Raw genomic sequence first — 27,417 nt, 5'->3', positions numbered from 1 at the left:
ATCTCTTGCTCAGCTCTTAGAGAAGGAAATGGCAACCCACTCCAGTGTTCTTGTCTGGAGAATCCCAGGGACGGAGGAGCCTGGTGGGCTTCCGTCTGTGGGGTCACACAGAGTCGGACATGACTGAAGTGACTTAGCAGCAGCAGCAGCAGCAGCAGCTCAGCTCTATTATCTCCCTTAAATATTAAGCATTATACTTATAAGAAATTGTAAGCTCTAGTAGCCTTTCTGTAGGCTTATGTACCAGTCTTCATCCCACAAATTTTAAGCAAAACTACCTTTAAAAATTAAAATATACATAACAAACTGGAAAATTCTTAAAGATGGGAGTACCAGACCACCTTACCTGCCTCCTGTGGAACCTGTATGGAGGTCAAGAAGCAACAGTTAGAATCAGACATGGAACAACGGACTGGTTCAGAATTGGGAAAGGAGTATGTCAAGGCTGTATAGTCACCCTGTGACACATTATTTTATTTATATGTAGGGTACATCATGCAAAATGCTGGGCTGGATGAATCATAAGCTGGAATCAAGATTTCCAGGAGAAATGTTAATAACCTCAGATATGCAAATGATACCACTCATGGCAGAAAGAAAAGAGGAACTCAAGAACCTGTTGATGAAGGTGAAAGAGGAGAGGGAAAAACTGGCTGAAAACTCAACATTCAAAAAATAAAGATCATGGAATCCAGTCCCATCACTTCAGGGCAAATAGATGGGGAAAAAATGGAAACAGTGACAGACTTCATTTTCTTGGGCTCCAAAATCACTTCATCAGTGACTGTAGCCATGAAATTAAAGGATGCTTGCTCCTTGGAGGAAAAGCTGTGACCAACCTAGACAGTGTATTCAAAAGCAAAGACATCACTTTGCCAACAAAGGTCCATATAGTCAAAGCTATGGTTTTTCCAATAGCCATGCACGAATGTAAGAGTTGGACTGTAAAGAAAGTTGAGCATTGAAGAATTGATGCTTTTGAACTGTGGTGCTAGAGAAGACTCTTGAGAGTCCCTTGGACACCAGGGAGATCCAACCAGTCAATTATAATGGAAATCAACCCTGAATATTTATTGAAAGAACTGATGCTGAAGCTGAAACTCCAATACTTTGACCACTTGATGTGAAGAGCTGACTCATTAGAAAAGACCTTGAAGCTGAGAAAGATTGAGAGCAAGAGAACAAGGGTGCGACAGAGGATGAGATGATTGGATGGCATCACCGATTCAGTGGACCTGAGTTTGAACAAACTCTGGGAGATAGTGAAGGACAGGGAAATCTGTCATGCTGCAGTCCATAGGGTCACAAAGAATTGGACATGACTGAGAGACTGAACAACAGCAAGATACAGCTGAAGATTATACCTTCTTAAACTGTACATATGTCTTTGATGGTAGAGAGCACTAGAGCAGTGCTGAATTAATGACTCACACTTTTTATAAGCTTTCAATAAAAAGTTTAGCAATTGTAATTCTTGGGGTTCATTTGAATAGACTATGAAAAAGGTGTAGTTTTTCTTTTTATGAATTTTATTTATAAAAATGATACAATTTATAAACACTTCTAAGAAGTTTTAATTGCTGATACTATCTGATAAAGATTATAAATTTGTACATACATAATTGTGTCCCCGAACTGAAACTCCATACAGCTAACCTCATTTTCCTGTATCATTTGTATAATGGAATATTGTTGTTTAGTCGCTAAGCTGTGTCTGACTCTTTGCGACCTCTTGGACTATAGCCTGGCAGGCTCCTCTGTCCATGGGATTCTCCAGGCAAGAATACGGGAGTCGGCTGCCATTTCCTCCTCCAGGGATGTTCCCGATCCAGGGATCGAACCTGCGTCTCCTACATTGGCTGTGCTGCTGCTGCTAACTCACTTCAGTCGTGTCCAACTCTGTGTGACCCCATAGACGGAAGCCCACAAGGCTCCCCCTTCCCCGGGATTCTCCAGGCAAGAACACTGGAGTGGGTTGCCATTTCCTTCTCCAATGTGTGAAAGTGAAAAGTGAAAGTGAAGTCGCTCAGTCGTGTCTGACCCTTAGCGACCCCACGGACTGCAGCCCACCAGGCTCCTCCATCCATGGGATTTTCTGGCAGGCGGATTTTTTTCCCATTGACCCACCAGGGGAGAATATACTGGATATTGTCATGACTGTCTCTTATCTGTGAGAACTGAGTATCCACTGCACAATTTTATGAAGTGTTTTCTGCTTCCCTCAATTCTTTAATACCTGAATGAATCTCAGGCCTCCTTCCTGTCAATTTCAAATGTGTAACATTGCTTACCTTATTTCTTTTTATTTTCAATGTGAGCCAACATTATGAACCCTGTACTTTTCTGTGAACCTCAGGAAGCAGAAGAGAAATCTCTCTCTCCCTATGCTTTCAGAGGAGAATGTAGAGAAAAATATGTATGTTGTACTCAGATTTCTCTTTGGAGAAGTGTGGACTATGACAAGAGCAATAGATAAAATCTCTCTCTAAATTTTTCTTAATGGACTAGACAGTGTTCAACTCAATAGTCATTGAACCTTTTACACTGTAGATGAAAAAATTTCTTAAGATATGATTTCTGTTTCCAAAGAGCTAAAATAATAACTGTAGTCAAGGCTATGGTTTTTCCCGTGGTCATGTATGGATGTGAAAGTTGGACTGTGAAGAAAGCTGATTGCTAAAGAATTGATGCTTTTGAACTGTGGTGTTGGAGAAGACTCTTGAGAGTCCCTTGTACTGCAAGGAGATCCAACCAGTCCATTCTAAAGGAGATCAATCCTGGGTGTTCATTGGAAGGACTGATGCTAATACTTTGGCCACCTCATGCGATGAGTTGACTCACGGGAAAAGACTCTGATGCTGGGAAAGGTTGGGGGCGGGAGGAGAAGGGGACGACAGAGAATGAGATGGCTGGATGGCATCACTGACTCTGTGGACATGAGTTTGAGTGAACTCCGGGAGTTGGTGATGGACAGGGAGGCCTGGCGTGCTGTGTTTCATGGGGTCGCAGAGTCAGACACGACAGCTACTGAACTGAACTGAATATATATTCAGAGACATATATATTTTTTCAGAGTAATTCAAGATACCATGAATGGGAGCACCTGACACTCAAGTGATAGGTAATCATGGCCTCAATTCGTGTGATAGCCCAGGGAATAGATGGGAAAATCGGTTTTAGAAATATAGCTAGGGGCTGGTGGCTTGTGGAGATTTCTCTCCCCTGTTCTCTACTTACCACACTTCCTTTCCCTCAGAAAAGAAATTCCTAATATGTTTGGCTCCTATTCCAAGATTGTTCTGGTCATGTTTCTAGTTTCTGGTCTCTAATCTGCCACAAACATGAGGACAGGTTGCGCTTCCATTTCCTCTTTTCCTGTGACTAGAAAAACAGGGTTGGAGATCACTTGCACTTCTTTTTAGTCTTCGGCAATGTATACACACACACTGATGCATTTAATCTCCAGGAGCCATCCAGAGTTAAGATGGGACTGGGGCTTAATGACCTCTCTTAAACTGATCACATTCTCCATTCCCATCTACCAGAGACTTCTAAATTGCGGTTTTCATTATTGAGCCCAGCTGACTAACACAGTCATGATTTTGTTTCCCATTTGCTCCTGGCCTCTTTGCACCTGTTTTTTTTTTTTTTTTTTTTTTTTTTAGGCTCATCATGCTGAGGGTGCCTATTTTAATAGATCATTAAATATTTCTTGGATTTCCCCAAATGTCATCTTAACAGCACCCAACCCCACTATCTCCACAAACAAGTGGCTCCTATGGTCTGCACATATTAGATGCAATATAATTTATGTTTCAGATTACTATTTCCAGATGTAGATAGCCCGGGTTGTGATACTTGCTCCATCATTACTGAGTACATGACTTTAGGAAAGATGTTTAACCTCTGTGCCTCAGTTTCCTCATGTATAAAATGACAATAATAGTAACTGAATCATAGAATTGTTGTGAAGACTAAATTAGTGTTTGGCATAGAGTTTACCACATAATCAACATTAAACAATAGCTACTGTGACTAGTAAAGATTCGGTAACTAACTCGGTTTGTGTGTTTGGGGGCAGTTATCAGTGATTTCTACGAAATTTGGGGTAGTGAAGTTGACAATAATTTCATAATCAGAAATAAGACTTTATGAAAGCAGAAGTGATTCACGGATGAATGCGGGTTATGATACTGATTTAGGACTTGTACTTGAAGCTCTAACACATCATTGACATAATAAAAATATGGTAAATGGGAATAAGGATCTCAAGCCTGGGAGAAAGATTAGGACTGTAAGATAAAAACTGGGGACATGTCAACATTGCTGAATCTTGTAGTAAGAACTCTGAAATTTGAGAAGAGATTTAATAAGTACTAAATACTTTCTGTGGATTATATACTGTGTCAAATGTTTTGAGAGTTTTTTTTCCTTTGATTTTTTTCTCAATTTTTATTATTTCTCACAAATGGCTATTTTTTAAGTGAGGATATTAACGCTGAAGTAGATTGTTTTCTTAAAGCATCATAGCTGAAATCTACAAGCAAGCTATTAAACTAATCTAGCAAGATTACAGAACACAGGGTCATGATGAAAATAAGTCAATTATATTTCTGTGTACTAGCGATAAGTAGTTGAAATTTTTGAAAATCAAAAGTTTTTTAGTACTGTTTGTAATAGCGTCAAAAATGCTAAATACTAAGGATAAAATTAACAAAATATGAAGCAAGTACATGACGCTGAAAATTAGTAAATATTGCTGAGAAAAATCAGGCAGACCCAAATAAATAGAGAGATACATCACATTCCTAGATTGGAATGCTAAGTATTGCTAAAGTGTCAGTTGTCATCAAAGTGATTGATAGATTCAGTGCAGTTGTGATGAAAAATTCAGCAGGTATTTGTTGGAAATGAGAAGCTAACCTAAAATTTACATGGAAATTTACAGGACCCAGAATATCCAAAATAAATTTTTAATATGAAAGTGCCAGTATAATTCAATAAAGAATTATATAATCTTTTCAGCAATGTGCTAGAACATTTTGATATATATGTGCAAAAAACTAAACCACAATCCTTACCTCAAAATATAAAAATTAATTTGTATTAGATACGTTTTGGGCAGATGTTTTCTCCAACTCCATGATTTGTCTGCCTTTTCCTTTTTTATCAGAAGAGCAAAAATTTCCTTTTTCATGAATTGTAGTTTAACAACTGTTTTCTTTATGGTTCAGCAGCATTCATAGATCTAAATATAAGGACAAAAAAAAAAGACAAAAATAAATAAATATAAGGACAAACACACACAAAAAAAAGATACAGAAAAATCTTATTAACCTTGGGTTAGTCCAAGAATATGTAAGTAGGACACAAAAAGTGTGAACCATAAAGAAAACAGTTGTTAAACTGGACTTCATGAAAAAGGAAATTTTTGCTCTTCTGTTAAAAAAGGAAAAGGCAGACAAATGACGGAGTTGGAGAAAACATTTGCCCAAGTGTATCTAATAAAGAACTTGTATCCAGAATACTTACAACTTAATTAAGAAGATAAACTTTCCACTTAAAAAAAAAAAAGTGGCTAAGGTTTGAATAGACATTTCAGGAAAGGAGAAATGCAAATAACCAATAAGCAAAAGAAAAGATGCTCAATATCATCACTCATTGGGATAATGAAAACTAAAACCGCAATTAGATACCACAACAACCAGAATTCTACAATCTAGAATTGCTAGACTTTAAAACACAAATATTACCAGATGTTGGCAAGACTGTAGATTAGCTGGACTGTCTATACATTGCTGGTGCGAATGTGGAGTGGTACAATCACTTTGGGGAACAGTTTGTCAGTTTCTTATAAAGTTGAGTATTAACTTACTGTATGATTCAGCAATCCTACTTCTGGTTATTTACCCAAGAGAAATAAAAACGTGTCCACAAAGGGCCTGAATGTAAATGTTTATAGCAGCTTTATTCATAATGGTCCAAAACTGAAAACAGCCCAAATACACATCAGATAGTGAATGAATGAGCAAATTTTGGTATATTCATTCTCTGAAAAACTACCCAGCAAGAAAAGGAACCAACCACTCAACACGCAACTCCGTTGGTAAATCTTTTTAAAACGTATTATGCTGAATGAAAGAAGGCAGTTAGAAAAGGCTGCATACTGTTTGACTTCATATATGTGATATTCTAGAAAAGGCAGAACTAATGACTGATAATCAGTCACCAACAGCCAGAGGTAGGTTGAAGGAACTGACTTCAAAGTGGCACAGGGAATTTGGGGGTTTGATGATAATGTGGTTTGATTGTGGTCATGGTTGCATGACTGTAAACATTTGTCAAAACTCATAGACTTTTATACTTAAAATTGATTTGGCTGCTCTGGGTCTTAGATGTGACACGTGGGGATCTTCAGGCATGTGGGATCTATTAATAGTTACCTGACCAGGGATTGAACCCAGGTTCCCTGCATTGGGATCATGGAGTCTTAGCCAGTAGACCACCTGGAAAGTCCCAAGCTGATTTTTTTTTTTAAGGTGATTAAAAAAGGTATAGCCGATGGGTGGTATGCCAGTATTCAAATTTACTTCTTTACTTTTATGGCAGGGGTGGAAGAATCAGACAAAAAATAATAGAGATTTTAAGATCTCTATTTTCTGATGACTTGTAGAAGTGAAAACTAGTAAGAGGCTAAATTGTGATGATGCAAAACCAGCACTATAAACAAATAGGAAAGATGGATCATTAAAGAGCTGACAGAGTTAAGAAAAAAGTTGAGCTTTTTAAAATTTTTTAGGACACAGGAGAGCTTAGCAGATTTGTGAGCAGAGAAGACTCACTATGACAGAAAGTTTGAAAATGTAATCAAGTGATAATTGGAAGAAGTCGAAGTGTTTTGGTATCAAGAGGTCAGTTGGAGAACTATGATGCTTCGAACCTGAAAAGGAACATTTTCTGAGATAGAAGCATTAGAAAAGAAAGAAAATTAGGGTATAAAAGGTTTAGGGTAGAGAGAACTGAAAGAAACCTTTGCTGGATAGGTAACTGATCTTAGCAAAGGACAAGTCATCAAAGGAGAGTGAAGAAGGCTCTAAATGACCCAAGGTCTTAATAAAAGACAGCATTTTTTTGGAACACTCAGTATAGATAATAGAATAGTCTAATAGATATGGATACGTTTTTTCCAAGCATCAGTAAGAGTTAGGTCATAAACTTAATTAGCATGTTGTCACTAGTGTTCCAGAGCTACTCTTAATTCAAATCAGAGCCAAAGCAAATCTAGCCTGCCATCTGTTTTAGTACTGCCTGCAAGCTAAACATGGATTTTTATACTCTTTAATTATTAGAAAAAAATCAGAAGAATATGTCATGACATATGAAATTCAAATGTTAGTGTCCATAAATAAAGTGTTATTGGAACACAGCTACAGTCATTTCCTTATGGATTATCTATGGCTTCTTTCAAGCTACAGCTGCACAAAGCCCAAGTTTTTTGCTTCTAGACCTTTACAGAAGAAGTTTGCCGATTCCTCATCTAAAGCATTTATGCCAGCTTTTCAGTAGCTCCCACAAGTAGCTGTGGTCATTATCCATCTTCTCTGCAGCCATTCCCAGTTCTGCGTAGGTGGGTTACCATTTGTAGATTTCTTCATGGATATCAGGGTGCTCTTCCCAATGCCTCTCTTTAGCTGGGCAAATGAAAAATTATTTGACTTTGAAGACATAGTTCTGTGTCTTGATGAGGATAAGATATTCACATTGTACTAACTGGAAACCAAAAAACAAGTTCTATGCTTGCAAAATTTCTATATTTCAAGTAATTAGAATATTTTATTGTTCATGTGAAACATAGTACAACATGTAGGCCAGATTGAAAACTCAAATTTGTTGGCCAGGAAAGCATGTAAGGTGACCTATCATTTTATTCATGACAGGCCTTTTTTGGGTTGTTTTTAGAAAAAGTATTTGGGTATTTAATTTCATTCAACAAATACTTAGTGTTTACTCTGCCACCACAATTTTTAACATTTTGCTCACTTAATCCTCATAACATGATGAAATAACTATAATTCTTCACATTTTATAACTATGGAAACTGAGACACAGGTCGTAAGGGGCAGTTGTGGAGCCACTGCAGTCTAGCTTTAGAATCCTTGCTTAATTTAATTATATGTAAATATTTAAAATTGCAGTTTATAAAAGAGTACTTTAGTCTCATCACATGAACCTTCAGTATCACTTGAGACACTTTTTGAATCAATTAAAATGGTTTTCCAAAACATCACCTGCACTGCTTTTTGTATTTTTTCATTTTTGGAATCCTTAGATGGTACTGTTGCCAAATTTTCATCTTTTGCCACAGTACCCTTTCCAAAAGGTTTTTTTTCCATTTGTTCTTTTGGTGTGTTTTGTGATCTTCTCCACATGATTGATTATGTTTCATTTTTAAGATAATCTTTGACATCTGCTTTGGTTATAAGGCAGCATCCCAGAAATAATTATTAAATGTGTTAAATGTCTTTGCCTCCATATTTATTGATTTCTTCAAGAGACAGTATCAGCATCAACATTTGCATTGATTATGGTCTCTACAAGCCAGCCTACACAGTGTTTTACATTTCAAAGTAAAGTTATTGAGAGAATTCTCAATGGAAAGGATATTATAAAAACTAAAAGAAAAAGTGACCCTTTTTGCCTTCAGGATGATTTTTGAGGGGAAACCTCATCTTACATTCACACCCATACTCTGGGTGTTGGTGGGCAGAGAGCCAACTTTGTCCAAAGCAAGAGAAGTAACTTTTCTCGCTAGACTTTCTTCTGGAACATCCATAATACCTTTAATGACCCGAGCCTCCTTAAACTCCACACCTAAACCCAGGTTTTCTCTGCCCATGGGGAACCATTGTGTGTTTGATTCTTTTTTTTTTAACTTATTTATTCTAATTGGAGGCTAATTACTTTACATTATTGTACTGATTTTGCCATACATTGACATGAATCTGCCCCGGGTGTACATGTGTTCCCCATCTTGAACCCCCCTCCCACCTCTGTCCCCATAATGAACAACCCTAGCCTGTTTTATCTTCTCTTTCACCTTTGTCTCTGCGGTCTACCTTCTATAGTCGTGTCTGTCCACACTTACCTGCCAACAGTATGTTGCTGGAGATTGAGTATGTCTTTTTGGTACATACTTACTTTCATTTGAATTTTTTTCTCTCTTGGACACAAGATGTTCTAGGAGAAGAGCCCAGAAATTTGAGGCAGATCTGGGTGCAAATTCTTTATCTCTAGCAGAGCAATCCACAACTCTGTGTTAGTTTTAGAGATGATTAAGTGAAAAAAATATGTATACAGGGATAGCAAATAGAAACATAAGGCCCTAAATTATTGAGCTTCTTTCCTTTGTAGTGGTCCGTAGACATGCTGACAGGAGTCATGCCAGTTCAAGTTTTCTTACAGTAATATCCTTTCGAGTTCCTCTCTGACTGATTTGTTAAGTCTGTCTGTATTTATTTGCCTGTGTCAGGTCTTAGTTGTGGCATGTGAACTGTTAATTGTGGTGAGCAGGATCTAGTTCCCTGATCAGGGATTGAACCCGGGCCCCCTGCATTGGGAGCGCAGAGTCATAGGCACTGGACTACCAGGGAAGTCTCTCATCTCTGACTTTTGATCACAAACCTTCCTCTAGCTTAATATTAGAAAGTGGCGGCCTTGGGTCTTGGTTAGAATAACAAGTAAGAAAAAAGGAAGAGGCAACAGACCCTAATAAAAGTGCCAACCTTTTCCCAGCCTGGGGCTTTCCTGGTGGCTCAAACAGTAAAGAATCTGCCTGCAATATAGGAGACCTGGGTTCGATCCCTGGATTGGGAAGATCCTCTGGAGAAGGAAATGGTTACCCACTCCAGTATTCCTTCCTGGAGAATCCGTGGACAGAGGAGCCTGGCAGGCTATAGTCCATGGGATCACAAAGAGTTGGACACAACTGATCAACTAACACTTTGACACTTTTCCCCCGTCTAGTGAGAAGGAGCTTAAGGAGCAACAAACACTTCCTGGACTGGAAGGGTACAGGAAAAGTGTAGGGAGAGAGGTGGGGCCCCAAGAAATATTTAAGGAGAGAAAGCATTTCTTCACAGTACTACTGTGAGATTTTAAAATGTTTTTTTCATTCAATTAATACTTATTTTCTTTGATTATATTAAATACTTTATTATTGCACTTTCATCCTGATGTGTTTATTAGCCATAAGTAGACACTTAAATAAATACCTCAGTATGCAGAGATTTTCTGAAATTTTATAAGCATTTGACAGACAGCCATAGAAAAATAAAAAGTATGATCATAGCATGATGTGTTAACTATGCTAACTGGCATGATATTTTATTGTATATTCACTTGTTTGAAAATCCTGAGGTAGTATTGTATAGGAAAACTGGTAAGCAGTTATTTAGTCCATTAAGTCTAAGGAGAGAGCTTTAGAGAGGATAAAGTAGACATAACAGAGTGATTTAGTTCTTCTCATTATTGTGTTTTGTTTTTCTTCTTCATGTCTGTTTTACATCCCCTCATGATAGACATTCTTATGGGTAGGCTAGTGAGTTGCACTTACATTTTTAAACCTTGTGTACATTTTGCAACAATTTTAATTCATTACAGAACCCATATGTATCATGCTATATGCTATCGTATCACACAAACTTTGCTCTGTTTGCATTTCTGTTTTTAAAATATTTTTTCAATGTTGTCACGTCTCCATCTACCACCTTAGTCATTAGGTAAACTACATTTTTAGAAACTTTAATCTTTCTTGTAGCGCATTCATACCTATCCTATCATTTTGGTTTTTTTCTTCCCTTCACTTCCTGTAATTTGTTTTTATCTTAAACTGACACCCAAACCTGGAAATAGTCATCTTAATTCACTGGTTTTGTCATATTACAGAAAAGACTGTCGCTCATCAGATTAATTTATGATACTTTTGTGTTTTCTATCCTGGCTTGGACCTACTTAGTAATTTCAGTTTTGTAACACCTAAAATGGTTAATGAGTGTGTTTATTCAGTAAAGAGTCATTAAGAGCTAATTACGTATCAGCTGATACACTAGATCCTAAGAATCCAGAGATACATTAAACTTGAATAACTAGAATAACTTGTATTTTAATTGTACAAGGCACTTGTTATATGCTTTTCACGTATATTTGCTCATTTAGTCAGCTTGACCTCAACAGTCTCAAGTCTGTCCTCAGAGATGAAGCCATGGCATCTGAATTCTTACAGGTTCCAGAGGCAATGCTGATGGTCATCTCTGGTTGGACAGATAGAATCAAGCTCACCCTTAGAATCGAAAAATGTGTTCCTACTGATCCAGCGGTACTATCAATCTATATAATTTCGAAGACCCAGAACTCTGGTTTCTAGGTTTCTGTTCTGGAATTTTTCTAGAGTTCTTATGGAATTCTTTAGCCTATTTTCAAAACACATTTATATAAGTTAGGTTGTAGATTTTGCCTGTTAATAGAAAGTTTGTCTAAATAAATGACCTTTATTTTCCATTTTGCCTTATACAGTACTTTGTATGTTAGCCCTAACAAGTTGATTCCATTCTTTGTCCTATATCTTGGGGGAAAATGGGGCAAAACCATGATTAGCCTACATTCTGCTACTGTTCATACCTGACACTGTTCATAAAAGCTCGCCCCAGAAGTGTTTTTTTCTTAAGACTTTTTTTTTAAGACATCATTTTTTTAGAGGAGTTTTAGGCTCACAACAAAATTGAGAGGAAAATACATAAGTCAAGCTATATTAAACTTTTTAGATTTGACTTTTTAATGTTCTGATTATTTTTCTTTAATGTAGCTTCAGTTCAGTTCAGTTCAGTCGCTCAGTCGTGTCCGACTCTCCGCGACCCCATGAATCACAGCACGCCAGGCCTCCCTGTCCATCACCAACTCCCGGAGTACACTCAAACTCATGTCCACAGAGTCGGTGATGCCATCCAGCCATCTCATTCTCCGTCGTCCCCTTCTCCTCCCGCCCCCAACCTTTCCCAGCATCAGAGTCTTTTCCAGTGAGTCAACTCGTCTCATGAGGTGGCCAAAGTATTGGAGTTTCAGCCTTAGCATCAGTCCCTCCAATGAACATCCAGGATTGATCTCCTTTAGAATGGACTGGTTGGATCTCCTTGCAGTATAAGGGACTCTCAAGAGTCTTCTCCAACACCACAGTTCAAAAGCATCGATTCTTCGGCGATCAGCTTTCTTCACAGTCCAACTCTCACATCCATACATGACCACGGGAAAAACCATTGCCTTGACTAGACGGACCTTGTTTGGCAAAGTAATGTCTCTGCTTTTTAATATACTATCAAGGTTGGTCATAACTTTCCTTCCAAGGAGCAAGCGTCTTTTAATTTCATGGCTGCAATCAGCATCTGCAGTGATTTTGGAGCCCAAAAAAACAAAGTCTGACACTGTTTCCATTGTTTTTCCATCTATTTCCCATGAAGTGATGGGACCAGATGCCATGATCTTTGTTTTCTGAATGTTGAGCTTCAAGCCAACCTTTTCACTCTCCTCTTTCACTTTCATCAAGAGGCTTTTGAGTTCCTCTTCACTTTCTGCCATAAGGGTAGTGTCATCTGCATATCTGAGGTTATTGATATTTCTCCCAGCAATCTTGATTCCAGCTTGTGCTTCTTCCAGCCCAGCGTTCCTCATGATGTACTCTGCATATAAGTTAAATAAGCAAGGTGACAATATACAACCTTGACGTACACCTTTTCCTATTTGGAACCAGTCTGTTGTTCCATGACCGGTTCTAACTGTTGCTTCCTGACCTGCATACAGGTTTCTCAAGAGGCAGGTCAGGTGGTCTGGGATTCCCATCTCTTTCAGAATGTTCCACAGTTTATTGTGATCCACACAGTCAAAGGCTTTGGCATAGTCAATGAAGCAGAAATAGATGTTTTTCTGAAACTCTCTTGCTTTCTCCATGATCCAGCTTCACACTACATTAAAAAGTCTATGTTGAAAGCAGCGTGAAATAGTTTTGAGTACTCTGATGCACTAATGTAATAAATACTCTTAGTTCACAGGATGATTGAAGTTGAATTTTAAGTGTTGTCATGTTGCCACAAAAGAGACAACAGCTACATATTCAAATACTGTTATAAAATATTTTACTCTAATTTTATCTCATGCATGCTTTGAGTTATTTTAGGGCAGCATTCCTTTCGTTATATTTGTTTCACTTAAGTACTTACTTTTATCTTCACATACCTGGTACCAATTTTTTGCCTTTATAGATGGCCAAATATTACTACGTATTGTTTATTAATGACATTACATATTTTATTTGATCATGATATGATAGATGCATTGAATTACTCTTAATGCATGCTTGAAATTCTTATAAATCCATGGTACAGTTGTTAAACATACTCAGCGTTTTTAACTCAGCAAAAGAAGCTCTCTCACATTCATTGAAGAATTAGCTTGTAAGCCAAAAATGACAGATGTAGTATTACAGCTGAGATGTGGACTTGTTGAAAAAACCATCTTAATGGCAGAAACATTTGGACAAATACCCAAACGCCTTTTAAATTCCTTTCTCATGTCCTGTAGTAATCATTGTTGTAATACTGATGGTTGTTTTGTAAGTTTTTACTACCTGCTTTTTTTTTTTTTTTCTTTTCAGTTTAGAAAATTTCACACTTGAAATGACCAGAGTTACTGGAATTCTGTTTCTCTGTAACATAATATGTGTATCTTTAAACTACACTTCTAATTTTCACTGAAAATAGTTTGGATTCAGTATCTAAGTATATATTTTAAAATTTTGTACTATGAGAACACAAAAAAATGAAAGAGAACAGTTAGTACAACAATAGGTAGCAATAATGTATAAAAGTAAAATCTCTAAAATTACATTTTTCATTTTAATGTCAATGAAAAGAAAGCAATTTCAAATATATTCTCTAATATATATTCATTGTTCTAAACATGTTTTTGACCTTTAGAACTTTCACGTGGGCAACATGGTCCTATCAGTAAATTTCTTTCCTTACAAACAGCAATTCTCAATTAGAAGACATACACTTCCCTCTGGGTCGGTATATTACAGGGTAGCAAGTTTGTATGTAGTTTGAATAACACAAGATTTGGGTATACTCACCCTTCCAACTGATATATATATATTGATATAATTGAAGAGTATAACTATATATTTAAATATTAAACATGTAGTGATATAATGTTATTTATAGAGAAAAACCTGTAGATATTTGACAAATCCTCCTTTGCAAATTCACTTATAAGTTGTGATATCAATATGTATAAATGTGAATGTGTATATAAATGTGCATTAATTTGAAATATATAAAACTACATAAAATTTTGGGTTTTGTTTGCTTTTTAATTATATTTAATTTATTTATTTTTGGTTTCACTGGGGTGTGCAAAGCACACAGGCTTCAGTAGTTGCCACACACAGGCTCAGTAGTTGCGGCTCGCAGGCTGTAGAATGTGGGCTCAGGAGTTGAGGCACACGGGCTTAGTTGCTCAATGGCATGTAGAATCTTCCCAGACCAGGATCGAACCCATGTCCCCTACACTGGCAGGTGGATTCTTATCCACTGTACCACCAGGGAAGTCCCGTTTGCTTTTCTTTTTTTTTAATAATTTTATTCGTTTGTTTATTTTTGGATCTGCTGGGTCTTTGTTGCTGCCCGGGCTTTTCTCTAGTTGCAGCGAGTAGGGGCTGCTCTTGGTTGCAGCGCACAGGCTCTTACTGCAGTGGCTTCTCCTGTTGCAGAGCACAGACTCCAGGGCTTCAGTAGTTGCAGCGTGTGGCCTCAGTAGCTGTAGTTCCCAGGTCCCAGAGCACAGGCTCAGTAGTTGTGGCACACGGACTTAGCTGCTCCATGGCAAGTGGGATCTTCCCAGACCAGGGATCAAACCCTCGTCTCTGGCATTGGCAGGGGGATTCTTTAACACTGAGCAGCCAGGGAAGCCTCTGTTTGCTTTTTTAAAGTAGCAAATTAGAAATTGGAGATTGGTCTGGTAGAGCAGGAGTGCTTATTTCTGGCTTCAGAGATCTTTCAGGTGTTTTCAGGATATTAAAAAACTAAACCAACCAAAGACTTAACTTTACTAAACATTGCTGATATAACGTACTTCATCCCTTATTTGGCTAATAAATAAACTTCAGTTTTGAGAAGTAAAATATATGTCAGCCTTAATTATTTAAATGGAAGGTGCTTAAGTTTACATTTTTTAAATTACTCCTAACAAACATTTTTAAGTTGCCTTTAAAAATTACTTTTAAGTCAAACCACATAATGTAAAAACAACTTTGTTTTCAACCTTTCACATCTCCCAGATACCGTTACCTTCAGTAATACCATTTTGCCAGGATGCACACTTTTCATGTTGTTATGTGATTTTGGATATATCTGTAATACATGTCTAAATATGTATGTAAGTAATGAATCAAGCTTGTATTTTTTAAACAAACACAATAGAATATATGGATCTGAATGATTATATCCTCCACAAAGTAGGCACTTTTGGGGCTCATACAATGCTTTTCCCAGCTGTTCAGTCATGGCTCAGTATAGTTACTTTTTAGCACAATTCTTAGAGTAGCCTTTAATTGTAAGAGCTTTCTTCCTTCAAAGATGTATTTGTTTTTGGAAAATCACACTTAAAGTAAAACTTATTGCTTTCGGTGGGTGAATAAACTGGGCACTGCTATTAGTATAAAAAATGAACTGAGAAATTGGGGAAGGGCTAAATATCTTGACAATCAAGGAATAATTAAGAATGGAAAATTATGGGGCCAATAAAAATAACACTTAAAAAGAGGGTTTAATAGCATAGGAAGATTTTTACATTCTATTGAGGGTGAAAAGGATAGCAAATTCTATATGAAGGTGTGATTTACATATAGAATGTACGTAACAAGCATGTTTATATATGATAAGATCAAAATTTGGTGAGAAACCATATTTCATACACCTGTGGGATCATTTTTAGTTAATATTGCTGCTTGGGAGGGCAGTATCTCTTAAAATTTAAAATCCTTTGATTCAACAGTTCCACTTCATGATCTTTCTTAGAGAAACGTTCACTCTTGAACTGGAGGCATTATTTAAGATCATCTTTGAAGCACTCTGTGTAATAAAAAAAATTGGAAATAATCTAAATTGTCATAAGTTTAGTACAAAATAAACGAATTTTGGAATTAATTAAATGATAATGTCCACACTGTGATCTGCTACATAGAAAATGGGAAGAATGAGGTAGAGACGTGGAAAGATCCCCATATTCTTAGATGAAAAATAGTTTGCAGAGTGTATGTGACATGCTGCCATTTAAAAAAAAAAGATTGATATATCCTTCTGTGTACATGTATTGTTTAAAAAAAAAAAGAAAACCTCAAAGAAGATACACAGAAAAGTGGTAAATAGGAGGTCTTTAATCTTTACTTGGGACTTCCCAGGTGGCACTAGTGGTAAAGAACCCGCCTACCAATGCAGGATACATAAAGAGATGTGGATTTGATCCCTGGATCAGGAAGATCCCTTGGAGAAGGAAATGGCAACCCACTCCAGTATTCTTCCCTGGAAAATCACATGGACAGAGGAGCCTAGTGGCTATAATCCATGGGGTCACCGAGAATTGGACATGACTGAAGCGACTGAGCAAGCAAATGTTTACTTCTAATATTTTAAGTTTTTCCCTAAGACTGGATGTGATACAGAATTAAAATTAAAATCTTCCAGTTTGTGTTTTAGTTTTGTTCTTAACTGGTAAATATAATTCTTTATTTCCTTTCTTCTCCAGGTCAGTCTACTGTAATTTATTTTTGTTGGACTGTTTTGACTTTGCTCATGGGTGTATATGTATATGTGTATATTACATTATTTTAATTATTATTTGACTGATTTTGTAACTGCCATTTGTCTGGGATTCATCTTTGGTTTCTCATTTTTGGATATTTGTTTTAATCTCACTTAACGCCATAACAAACCACTTGTGGAATCTTCATTCCTGACCAGAGCTCAAGCCCTGATCCTTTGGAGTGGGAGCCTGGCTCCAAGACCCTAGACTACCAGAGAACTAACCCTAGGGAGTTTCAAATAGTGAGAACTCATGCAACGGAAACCACCTGTATACAAGATCCGGCATCACCCAACCACCAGTAGCACCCCGTGCAGGACACTTCATCTAAACAACAAACAAAACAAAAATACAAACCCAGTCATCAGCAATCAGTATTACCACCTCACTCAGCCTTGCCCATCAGAGGAAAAACAATAAAGCACAAATCTCACCCTGTACGAAGGTTACACAAACCACTGGACCAACCTTAGGAGGACAGAAACCAAAAGGAAGAAAGAATTCAACCTTGAAGCCTGGGAAAAGGAGACCTCAAACACAATAAGTTAAAAAAAACAATGAAAAGGCAGAGAAATACTACACAAGTGAAGAAACAAACCAGAAACACAGAAGTCCAAATAAATGAAGAGGAAATAGGCAAACCACCTGAAAAGAATTCAGAATAATGATAGTAAAGATGATCAAAAACCTTGAAAACAAAATGGAGAAAATGCAGGAATCAATTAACAAAGATCTAGAAGAATTAAAGAATAAACATACAGAGGTAACCAACACAATTACTGGAATTAAAAATACTCTAGAAGGAATCAATAGCATAATATCTAAAGCAGAAGAACAAATCAGTGAGCTGAAAGATAAAATGATGGAAATAGCTTATGAAGAGCAGAATAAAGTAAAAAGAATGAAAAGAACTGAGGATAGTCTCAGAGACCTCTGGGACAATATCAAATACACCAACATTCGAATTATAGATCTGAAGAAGTCCAAGAAGAAGAGAAAAAGAAAGGGTATGAGAAAGTTTTTGAAGAGATTATAGTTGAAAATTTCCCCAACATGGAAAAGGAAATAGTCAATCAAGTCCAAGAGGCACAAAGAGTCCCATAAAGGTTAAACGCAAGGAGAAACACACCAAGATACACACTAATCAAACTAACAGACTAAACACAGAGAAAGACTTAAGAGCAGCAAGGAAGAGCAAAAAGTAACATATATGGGAAACCCCATATGCTTAACAGCTGATCTTTCAGCAGAAACTCTGCAGGCCAGAAGGGAATGGCAGGATATATTTAAAGTACAGAAAGGGAAAAACCTACAATCAAGATTACTGTACCCAGCAAGGATCTCATTCAAAATTGATGGAGAAATAAAAAGCGTTTAAGACAAGCAAAAGTTAAGAGAATTCAGTACCACCAAACCAGCTTTACAATAAATGTTAAAGGGACTTATGTAGTCAAGAAATACAGGAGAAGAAAAATGATCTACAAATCAATCCCAAACACTTAAAATGGCAATAAAGTAAAGTAAAGTCACTCAGTCGTGTCCGACTCTTTGTGACCCCGTGGACAGTAGCCTACCAGGCTTCTCTGTCCATGGGATTCTCCAGGCAAGAATACTGGAGTGGGTTACCATTTCCTTCTCCAGGGGACCTTCCCAACCCAGGGATCGAACCCAGGTCTCCCATATTAGAGGCAGACGCTCTAACCTCTGAGCCACCAGGGAAGCCCTAAAATGGCAATAGAAACATATATATCAGTAATTACTTTAAATGTAACTGGATTAAATGCTTCAACCAAAAGATAGACTGGCTGAATGGATACAAAAACAAGACCCATATATATGCTGTCTACAAGAAACCCACTTCAGACCTCAATACACATATAGACTGAAAGTGAGAGGGTGGAAAAATATATTCCATGCAAATGGGAAGCAAAAGAAAGCTGGAGTAGCAATCCTCATATAAGACAAAATAGACCTTAAAATTGGAGAAGGAAATGGCAACCCACTCCAGTGTTCTTGCCTGGAGAATCCCAGGGACGGGGGAGCCTGGTGGGCTTCCATCTATGGGATCACACAGAGTCGGACATGACTGAAGTGACTTAGCAGTAGCAGCAGCAGACCTTAAAATAAAGATTACAAGCAATAAGGAAGAGCACTACACAGTGATCAAGGGATCGATTCAAGAGGAAGACATAATGATTGTAAATATCTATGCAACCAGCATAGGAGCACCTCAACACATAAGACAAACACAGACATAAAAGGAGAAATTGACAGTAACACAATAATAGTAGGAAACTTTAACACCCCACTCACACCAATGGACAGACCATCAAAACAGAAAATAAATAAGGAAACACAAATCTTAAATGATACATTAGATGAGATGAATCTCATCGTTATATTCAGGACATTCCATCCAAATGCAGAAGAATACACCTTCTTCTCAAGTGCACATGGAACATTCTCCAGAATAGACCACATCATGGGTCAAATATCAAACCTCAATAAATTTAAGAAAATTGAAATCGTATCAAACATCTTCTCAAACCACAACACCATGAGACTAGATATTAATTGCAAGAAAAAAACTGTAAGAAACACAAACACATGGAGATTAAACAACACGTTTCTAAATAACCAACCAGTTACTGAAGAAATCAAAAGGGAAATAAAAAAAATTTTAGAAACAAATGACAATGAAAACACGGCAACTTAAAACCTGTGGGAAAGAAACTAAAAGCTGGTTCTTTGAGAAGATAAGCAAAATTGACAAACCTTTAGCCAGATTCATCAAGAAAAAAAGAGAGAAGAATCAAATCAACAAAATTAGAAATAAAAGAGAGGTTACAAAAGACAATGCAGAAGTGCAGAGGAATTTAAGAGACTTTTATGAACAATTATATGGAAATAAAGTGGATAACCTGAAGAAATGGACAGATTCTTAGAAAAGTTCAATCTTCCAAGGCTGAACCAAGAAGAAATAGAAATTATGAACAACCCAGTTACAAGCAGTGAAATTGAACAATATTGTGAAAATGACAATACTACCAAACACAATATTCAGATTCAGTGCAATCCCTACAAGTTACCAATGGCATTTTTCACAGGACGAGAACAAAAAATTTCACAATTCATATGGAAACAAAAAGACCCCGAATAGCCAAAGTAGTCTTAAGAAAGAATGGATCTGGAGGAATCAACCTTCCTGATTTCAGATTATACAAAGCTACAGTCATCAAGACAGTATGGTCCTGGCACCAAAACAGAAATATAGACCAATGGAACAAGATAGAAAGCCCAGAAATAAACCCATGCACTTACGGATACGTTAATTTTTGACAAAGGAGGCAAGAATATACAATAGGGCAAAGACAGCTTCTTCTATAAATGGTGCTGGGAAAACTGGACAGCTACATGCAAAAGAATGAAATTAGAACACTTCCTAACACTGTACACAAAGATAAACTCATGATGGATTAAAGACCTAAATGTAACACCAGAAACTATAGAACTTTCAGAGGAAAACATAGGCAAAACACTCTGACATAAATCAAAGCAAGATCCTCTATGACCCACCTCCTAGAGTAACAGAAATAAAAACAAAAGTAAGCAAGTGGGACCTGATTAAACTTAAAAGCATTTGCCCAGCAAAGGAAACTATAAGCAAGATGAAAAGACAACCCTCAGAATGGGAGAAATAATAGCATCATCAAAAAGTCTGCAAACAATAAATGCTGGAGACAGTGTGGAGAAAAGGGACTGCTCTTACACTGTTGGTGGGAATGTAAATTGATATAGCCACTATGGAAGACACTATGGAGATTCTTTAAAAAAAAAAAACAAAACTAGGAATAAAACCACCATATGACTCAGCAATCCCACTCCTAGGCATATACCCTGAGGAAACCAAAATTGAAAGATACATGTATCCCATTGTTTGTTGCAGCACTATTTACAATAGCTAGAACAGCAGCAGCAGCAGAACATGGAAACAACCTAGATACCCATCGGCAGATGAATGGGTAAAGAAGTAGTGGTACATATACACAATGGAATATTACTCAGCCATAAAAAGGAACACATTTGAGTCAGTTCTGATGAGGTGGATGAACCTAGAGCCTGTTATACAGAGTGAGGTGAGTTAGAAAGAGAAAGATAAATATCGTATTCTAACGCAAAAATACAGAACCTAGATGAATGGTACTGAACAACTCATTTACAGGGCAGCCATGGAGAAACAGACATAGAGAATAGACTTACGGACATGGGGAGATTGGAGGAGAGGGTGAGATGTTTGGAGAGTAGCATGGAAATTAACATTCCAATCCGTTCCGTTCCGTCGCTCAGTCGTGTCCGACTCTTTGCGACCCCATGGACTGTAGCCTACCAGGCTTCTCCGTCCATGGGATTCTCCAAGCAAGAGTACTGGAGTGGGTTACCGTTTCCTTCTCCAGGGGATCTTCCTGACCCAGGGATCGAACCCGGGTCTCCCGCATTGGAGGCAGACGCTTTAACCTCTGAGCCACCAGGGAAGCCAATTAACAGGAAATTAACATTACCATATGTAAAATAGATAGCCAATGGGAATTTGCTGTATGGCTCAGGAAATTCAAACAGGGGCTCTGTATCAACCTAGAGGGGTGGGATGGGGAGGGAGATGGGAAGGAGGTTCAAAAGGGAGGGGATATATGTATACCTATGGCTGATTCATGCTGAGGTTTGACAGCAAACAACAAAATTTTGTAAAGCAATTATCCTTCAATAAAAAAAATAAATTAAAAAAATTAAAACCTTGAAAATATTTACTTGTGCAGAGAAGGAGATATATGAAAATATAAGCAGTAGTTATCATTATAAGCTTGTGATTGACATTTTTTCCTGTTTTCCATATTTGCTAAAATTCTATAATAAATCTATTATTTGTATAATCAACACAAAAATTATAAAGCCATTTTGATTTAATGATGAGAAGACATTTCTCATGTGGCTTATAGATCACCTCAGAATAAAAGTAAATCCAAAGTATTTCTTAAACAGAGATCGAATTGATCATTCACATAAGTTTCTATTCCCAGCCCTATGAAGTAGTAGCACTTATCCTGATGTCACCAGTCCATTTGTTAAAAATTTAGTTCTGTTTGTTTTATTTACAATTTGTATAGCTGAGACTGTCTAGTAAATCCATTAGTATGGTTTGAGTAGGTAATTTTAACTACTGGTTTAAGATACCAAGTTTCAGATCATTGTGAAGGACTTCTATTGTCTTCATATGTTTGACATTGTATCTCTTCTTTAAAAAGAAAGTCTTTATTCTTTTAAAGTCTTGAATATGATGCACAGCCAGTGTATATTTTTTAATTAATCACTTTAGTTCTGAAATACGGGTTTTGGTAAACTCTGGTACACATGTCTTTGCTCAAATACCACCTTATCATTAGAGAGATTCCTTCTCTGCCCAACCCCTTTAAAATAACACCATCGCTGACATCTCCATCATTCCCTTACTCTATTATTATTATAATTTATTACTGTATCACTTTATGTTTGTTTGCCTTCTTCACATTATTATAATGTGAGTTCCTTAGAGTAGTAATGCAATTTGTCCTTCTCTGGTCCTAATAGAACCTGGCACACTTATGTACACAATAAATATTTTTAAATGAATTAGATGTTGTGGAATGAAATATTCTGGTTGGGACTTCCCTGGTGGTCCAGTGGTTAAAACTCCATGCTTCCATTGCAGGGGCATAGGTTCAATCCCTGGTCAGGGAACTAAGATCCTGCATGCCATGTGGCCTGTCCACACCCCCACACACACTCACATACACACACAAAAGGAAATATTCTGGTTAATAGAAAATTAACCCTATATAACACAGCCTATTTGAAAGAGAAAATAAAAAGCTTACTCCATACTCATGTTTTAAATATGTAATTGATATAATACTACATATTTAATTGTATATCATTGGAAGGACTGATGCTGAAGCTCCAATACTTTGTTCACCTGATATGAAGAGCCAACTCATTGGAAAAGACCCTGATTCTGGGAAAGATTGAGGGCAGGAGGAGAAGGGGACGTCAGAGGACAAGATGGTCGGGTGGCATCAGTGACTCAATGGACATGAGTTTGCAGACAGATAGTGAAGTACAGGGAAGCTTGGCGTGCTGCAGTCCACAGGGTGACAAAGAGTCAGACAATACTTAGTGACTGAACACCAACAACAAATAATACTAGTTAATACAACATTAGATACAGATCTATAAATATAGATATACAGATAGATACTATTGAGAGCAAGAAAACCTTCAGGGGTGATTGAAAAATCGGTGGTTTAGAATCTTTAACCTAAGATAATTAGCTTTTTCTCAATCCACAGAAGCAGAAAATCCAAACGAACAGGTTTGTGTGTGTGTGTTTTTCCTCAGTTCTTAATTAGCAGAATGATTTGGAGGGTTTGGTTAACTGTCAGTGACTCATCCAGAGCATTTTCAGCATGTAGTTCAGGGCTAGTAATACAAGTGGAACAGGTCTAGAAGCACAATCAAAATTCTCTCTAAACAGAATGGAAATGAGTTTTATCCCCATAGCAGGCACAGAAAGTAAAGGTACAGATTAGTTATCAGCTCAACCAAAATAAATACTTCAAAGGAAACTGAACATCAACTCAGTGAAGCCTGTTGAAAGAATAAGAAGGAGGGGCCTGAAACACCAGAGTAAAATGGGATTGGTGCCCCACCCGTGTAAACAAAATTGATTCTCAGTTGATCGGAGATGACAGCTTCTGTCCCTGTCTAATCCAGTTCACAGTGTAATCCCTATATGAAGTTTCAGGCCCATCTCTGTTTCTGAGCACTTTTTTGTTTGTTTGTTTTATTTTTGTTTTTTTACATGTAGAAAGTTCATCAGCAACCTGTACTCCATTTGCTTGTGGAGTTTAGAATTAATTTCTCCTCCCCACACAGAGGATTTAGTGGTTCAACCCATGACTTCCTGCTCCCATGTATTCTTATAAACCCCACAAGTATTTTCTCTCTATTGACCCAGAGTTCCTCTCAAAACTTGATCTAACTGATGCCCAGCTACCAAAACTTCCTCCCTGAACACTTGCCTATAACTGGAAATCCTGTGACTTTGCTTAGCTTCTTTTACCAGTCTTCCTTGTATGTGCCTTGCCTTAGCTACTTCACTGCCTTCTAAATTGGACCAGCTCTCAGGATTTCTTAATGGAAGGACCACCTATTGGTCCTGGTAACTACAGGAACCTTACCACTGTATATGTGAGATCTTAGTTCCCTGACCAGGGATCAAACCAATGCGTCCACAATGGAAGTATGACGGCTTAACCACTGACTGCCAGAGAAGTCCCACATCCACTTTTAATATCTGGGAAGCCATGAATGTTATGTGGATAAAAATTCAAAGATCAGCTGCTGTTGCTCATTGGGGTAAAAACTAGATTAATCATTATAGCAGTCTTTTGACTTTCTTGGGCCTCCCTGGTGGCTCAGACAGTAAAGAATCTGCCTGCCATGTGGAAGACTGGGTTTGATCCCTGGATCAGGAAGATACCCTGGAGAAGGGAATGGCTACCCACTCAGTATTCTTGCCTGGAGAATTCCACGGACAGAGGGCAGAGTTGGACACGACCGAGTGACTGACACTTTCACTTTTGACCTTCTTACCCGAGATAACCTTGTTGATAGAGATGGGAGTGAACATACATAGCTTGGCTTAATACATCAGAGTATAATGAGCAAACTTTCACCATAGTATATGTGTAAAGACTGCTGATGTAAATGTTGTTATGCAGATCTGTTGTTACTTGGTGTTTTATCTAGTGCTTTTGTTCAAATGAGCTCTCCTGTTTCTGAGAACAGAATTCTGTGTTGATGTCTCTCCTGCAGTTATTTCTCTGCATTGCAGAATATGCCATGGTGCTTGGAGTTTATTCACTGTAGCTGAGAGCATTTCTTATGGGTTAACTCTGTTGTTCCCTGTCTAATTGCTCATTTTCACCTTTTCACAGGTGAAATTTTCCTTGTTTGTCCAGCCCAAAATCTGTTGCAGTGACTATTCCTTAAGAGCAAACAGTTCGTTCTAGGTCTTTATAGTACTATTTTTAAAGCAGTATGTGATTTATGAGTAAGTCTTATGCAAACTAAAAAACCAGCTAATATAAAGACTAATCTAGTCAAACTAGGGACCTGGGGTGACTGTAGCTGGACTTGCTGATAAACTCTGTAAGAAATGTGACCTCTTAAGGTTACTATGCTGAATTAGAATGTCAACCATAAACTTGCGAACATATGAATAATATTGCCTTCATTCAAATAAAAGTTTCACATTATGAGGAGAAGATGAGAAGTCTGAGTCAACGCGTAAAATGTGACAGGTTATCTTAGCAAAACAAATAGGAGGAAGTTACCTGAATTGTCAGCCTGTGCCCTGGTCACCATCTCTTCCTCACACTGAAACTGCCTTTGCAGCACTAATGTTTCTAAAGCGTTTTCACAGTTCAACTTAAGTTAAAATAATAACTGTTATTACAAAGGCATAATGGTTTGAGGCAGATTTTCCTTTACTGTGTAAACAACATGAGAATAGATGAGTCCTTTAGAATTATCATTTGGTTCATGTAAGTGTCATTTTATTAAACTTAATATCCTCAAATTTTTAGGTGATCACTATTATACTTAATTGTGTAGTAAAATCAGAAGATTAATAGTGCTGAAAGAAACTTTCAAGTGCCACATAATGAATAAGAAGAGCAGGTGTAATCTAAAAGCTAAGTCTTTCATTTCCTGTTTGAAGTTGGCATTGACCTCAGAATTACTCACAATGCCCTGGATCGTAAAAAGGCAAACTTTTCATTTTAATTTTTTCAGAACAAACTCTTTTAAAGATAAATATCACATTCCAAATGACTTAGTAGGTCTAGTGTGCCCCATAGTTTAGCATACAAATAGGTGTGGATTTCGTATGTTTATGCATTTATATTTTATAAGACAATTTACCCCAGGGAGTTCAGGGCATTATCATGTCAGTAAATTGTTGAATTAATACATTTTTGACTAAAGTAATTTTTTTACTGCTTCACATCCATGATGATGGCTATAATCAAAGAGACAAGGATAAGTTTTCATAAGGATATAGAGGACTTACCACCCTCGTAATTGCTGGTGAGAATGTGCAGCCATACTGAAAAGCAGTTTGGCAGTTCCTCAAAAAGCTTAAAACCTGAGTGACTATATGACCTAGCTATTCTTTTATATGTATATAATTAATGCCTGGACTTCCCAAAAAGTTAAACACACAAGCTGACGTTCACCTTAAAGCCTTGGTGTGTATTAAGTGATGTGTCCCAATAGGCCTGAATGGGGCTTCCACCACACTGAATGTGACTTACTTGTAAATAAAGATTCAAGAGTACCAAGAGTGAAGTAGCCTATAGCAAGAATCTGATGCCTGTCTTCTCTGATTATATTTTAAATGTTCTTGTCACAAGAGTGAAGCGACCTCCTTTAAAACACGTTTGAAAGTTTATCTGACTTCGAAATATCAGCTAAGAGTCTTAGGTAATAGTGGAAAGATCATTATTGTGGAGTCAAACATAGCTGGATTTGAGACCCCCTCTGAAATCTACCAGGAACTTCTTCTTCTTGAAGAAATGAATTAATCTCTGAACCTCTGGTTTCTCATCTGCAAAATACCTACTAGAGTTGTGGGAATAAATGAGATGCCATGGATAAAACAGACTATACTCTCTTTCTCTGGCCTGCCATGTACTCTTGTTTCTACTTCTAGAGCACTTCCACCTTGGACTTCTTCCTCCTGTGTACTCAAACACACATCCTCACAAACCGAGTTAATTCTTCCTGTATGTACCCATCAGACCTGGGGTTTACCTTACTGAAGCGCTTATCTTGTTCTATTGAATTTTCATATTTATTTGCATCTCTTCCCCAGAAAACTAAGTTCTTTTTTTTTTTTTGGCACACCACGCGGCTTGTGGGATCTCAGTTCCCCAACCAGGGTCTCAGTTCCTGGACCAGGGACTGAAGACCGGCCCTGGCAGTGAAAATGCCAAATTCTAACCACTAGACCACGAGAGAACTCCCCAAAAATAAGTTCTTTAAAGGGGAGAAAAAATTGTCTTCCACTGTATACATATTTGCCTGGCATGGTGACTAGCTCAATAAATATTTGAAAAAAATGAATTTTAGGAACATCTAGCATTATACCGGGTTCATAATAACTCCCTGAAAAGGCATGCTGTGTCTTTGTTTTGCTTTCTGTTAGAACATAGTCAGCTTGAAGCATTTTCAGATCCACAATATGCAGTGATTTATATGTTAAGTGGAAATGTTTTTATTACTAGTTATACCTATGGAATGAAGAGAATGTTTCTTATCTGTGTTGTAATAGACTGCTTATTGTTATATATTTATCTTTGTAATTTGTACATTATGTTTTCTTATAAAAATCAAGTATATATTTACTAGCTTAAA

At 37.3% G+C, this 27,417-nt stretch overlaps 1 protein-coding gene across 4 annotated transcripts in view; it reads left to right on the top strand.

The window, feature by feature from the left end:
- The window catches only part of PIBF1 (progesterone immunomodulatory binding factor 1), a 243,657-nt gene that overhangs the window by 101,001 nt on the left and 115,239 nt on the right, over window positions 1-27,417 (top strand). The window lies entirely within an intron of this gene.

The sequence above is a fragment of the Moschus berezovskii genome, chromosome 13 (genome assembly GCF_049115385.1).
Source record: "Moschus berezovskii isolate FMDL1 chromosome 13, NW_MosBer_1.0, whole genome shotgun sequence".
NCBI classification, from domain to species: Eukaryota; Metazoa; Chordata; class Mammalia; order Artiodactyla; family Moschidae; genus Moschus; species Moschus berezovskii.
The sequence above is the reverse complement of the archived record's forward strand: the minus strand, read 5'-3'. Positions and strand labels throughout refer to the sequence as shown.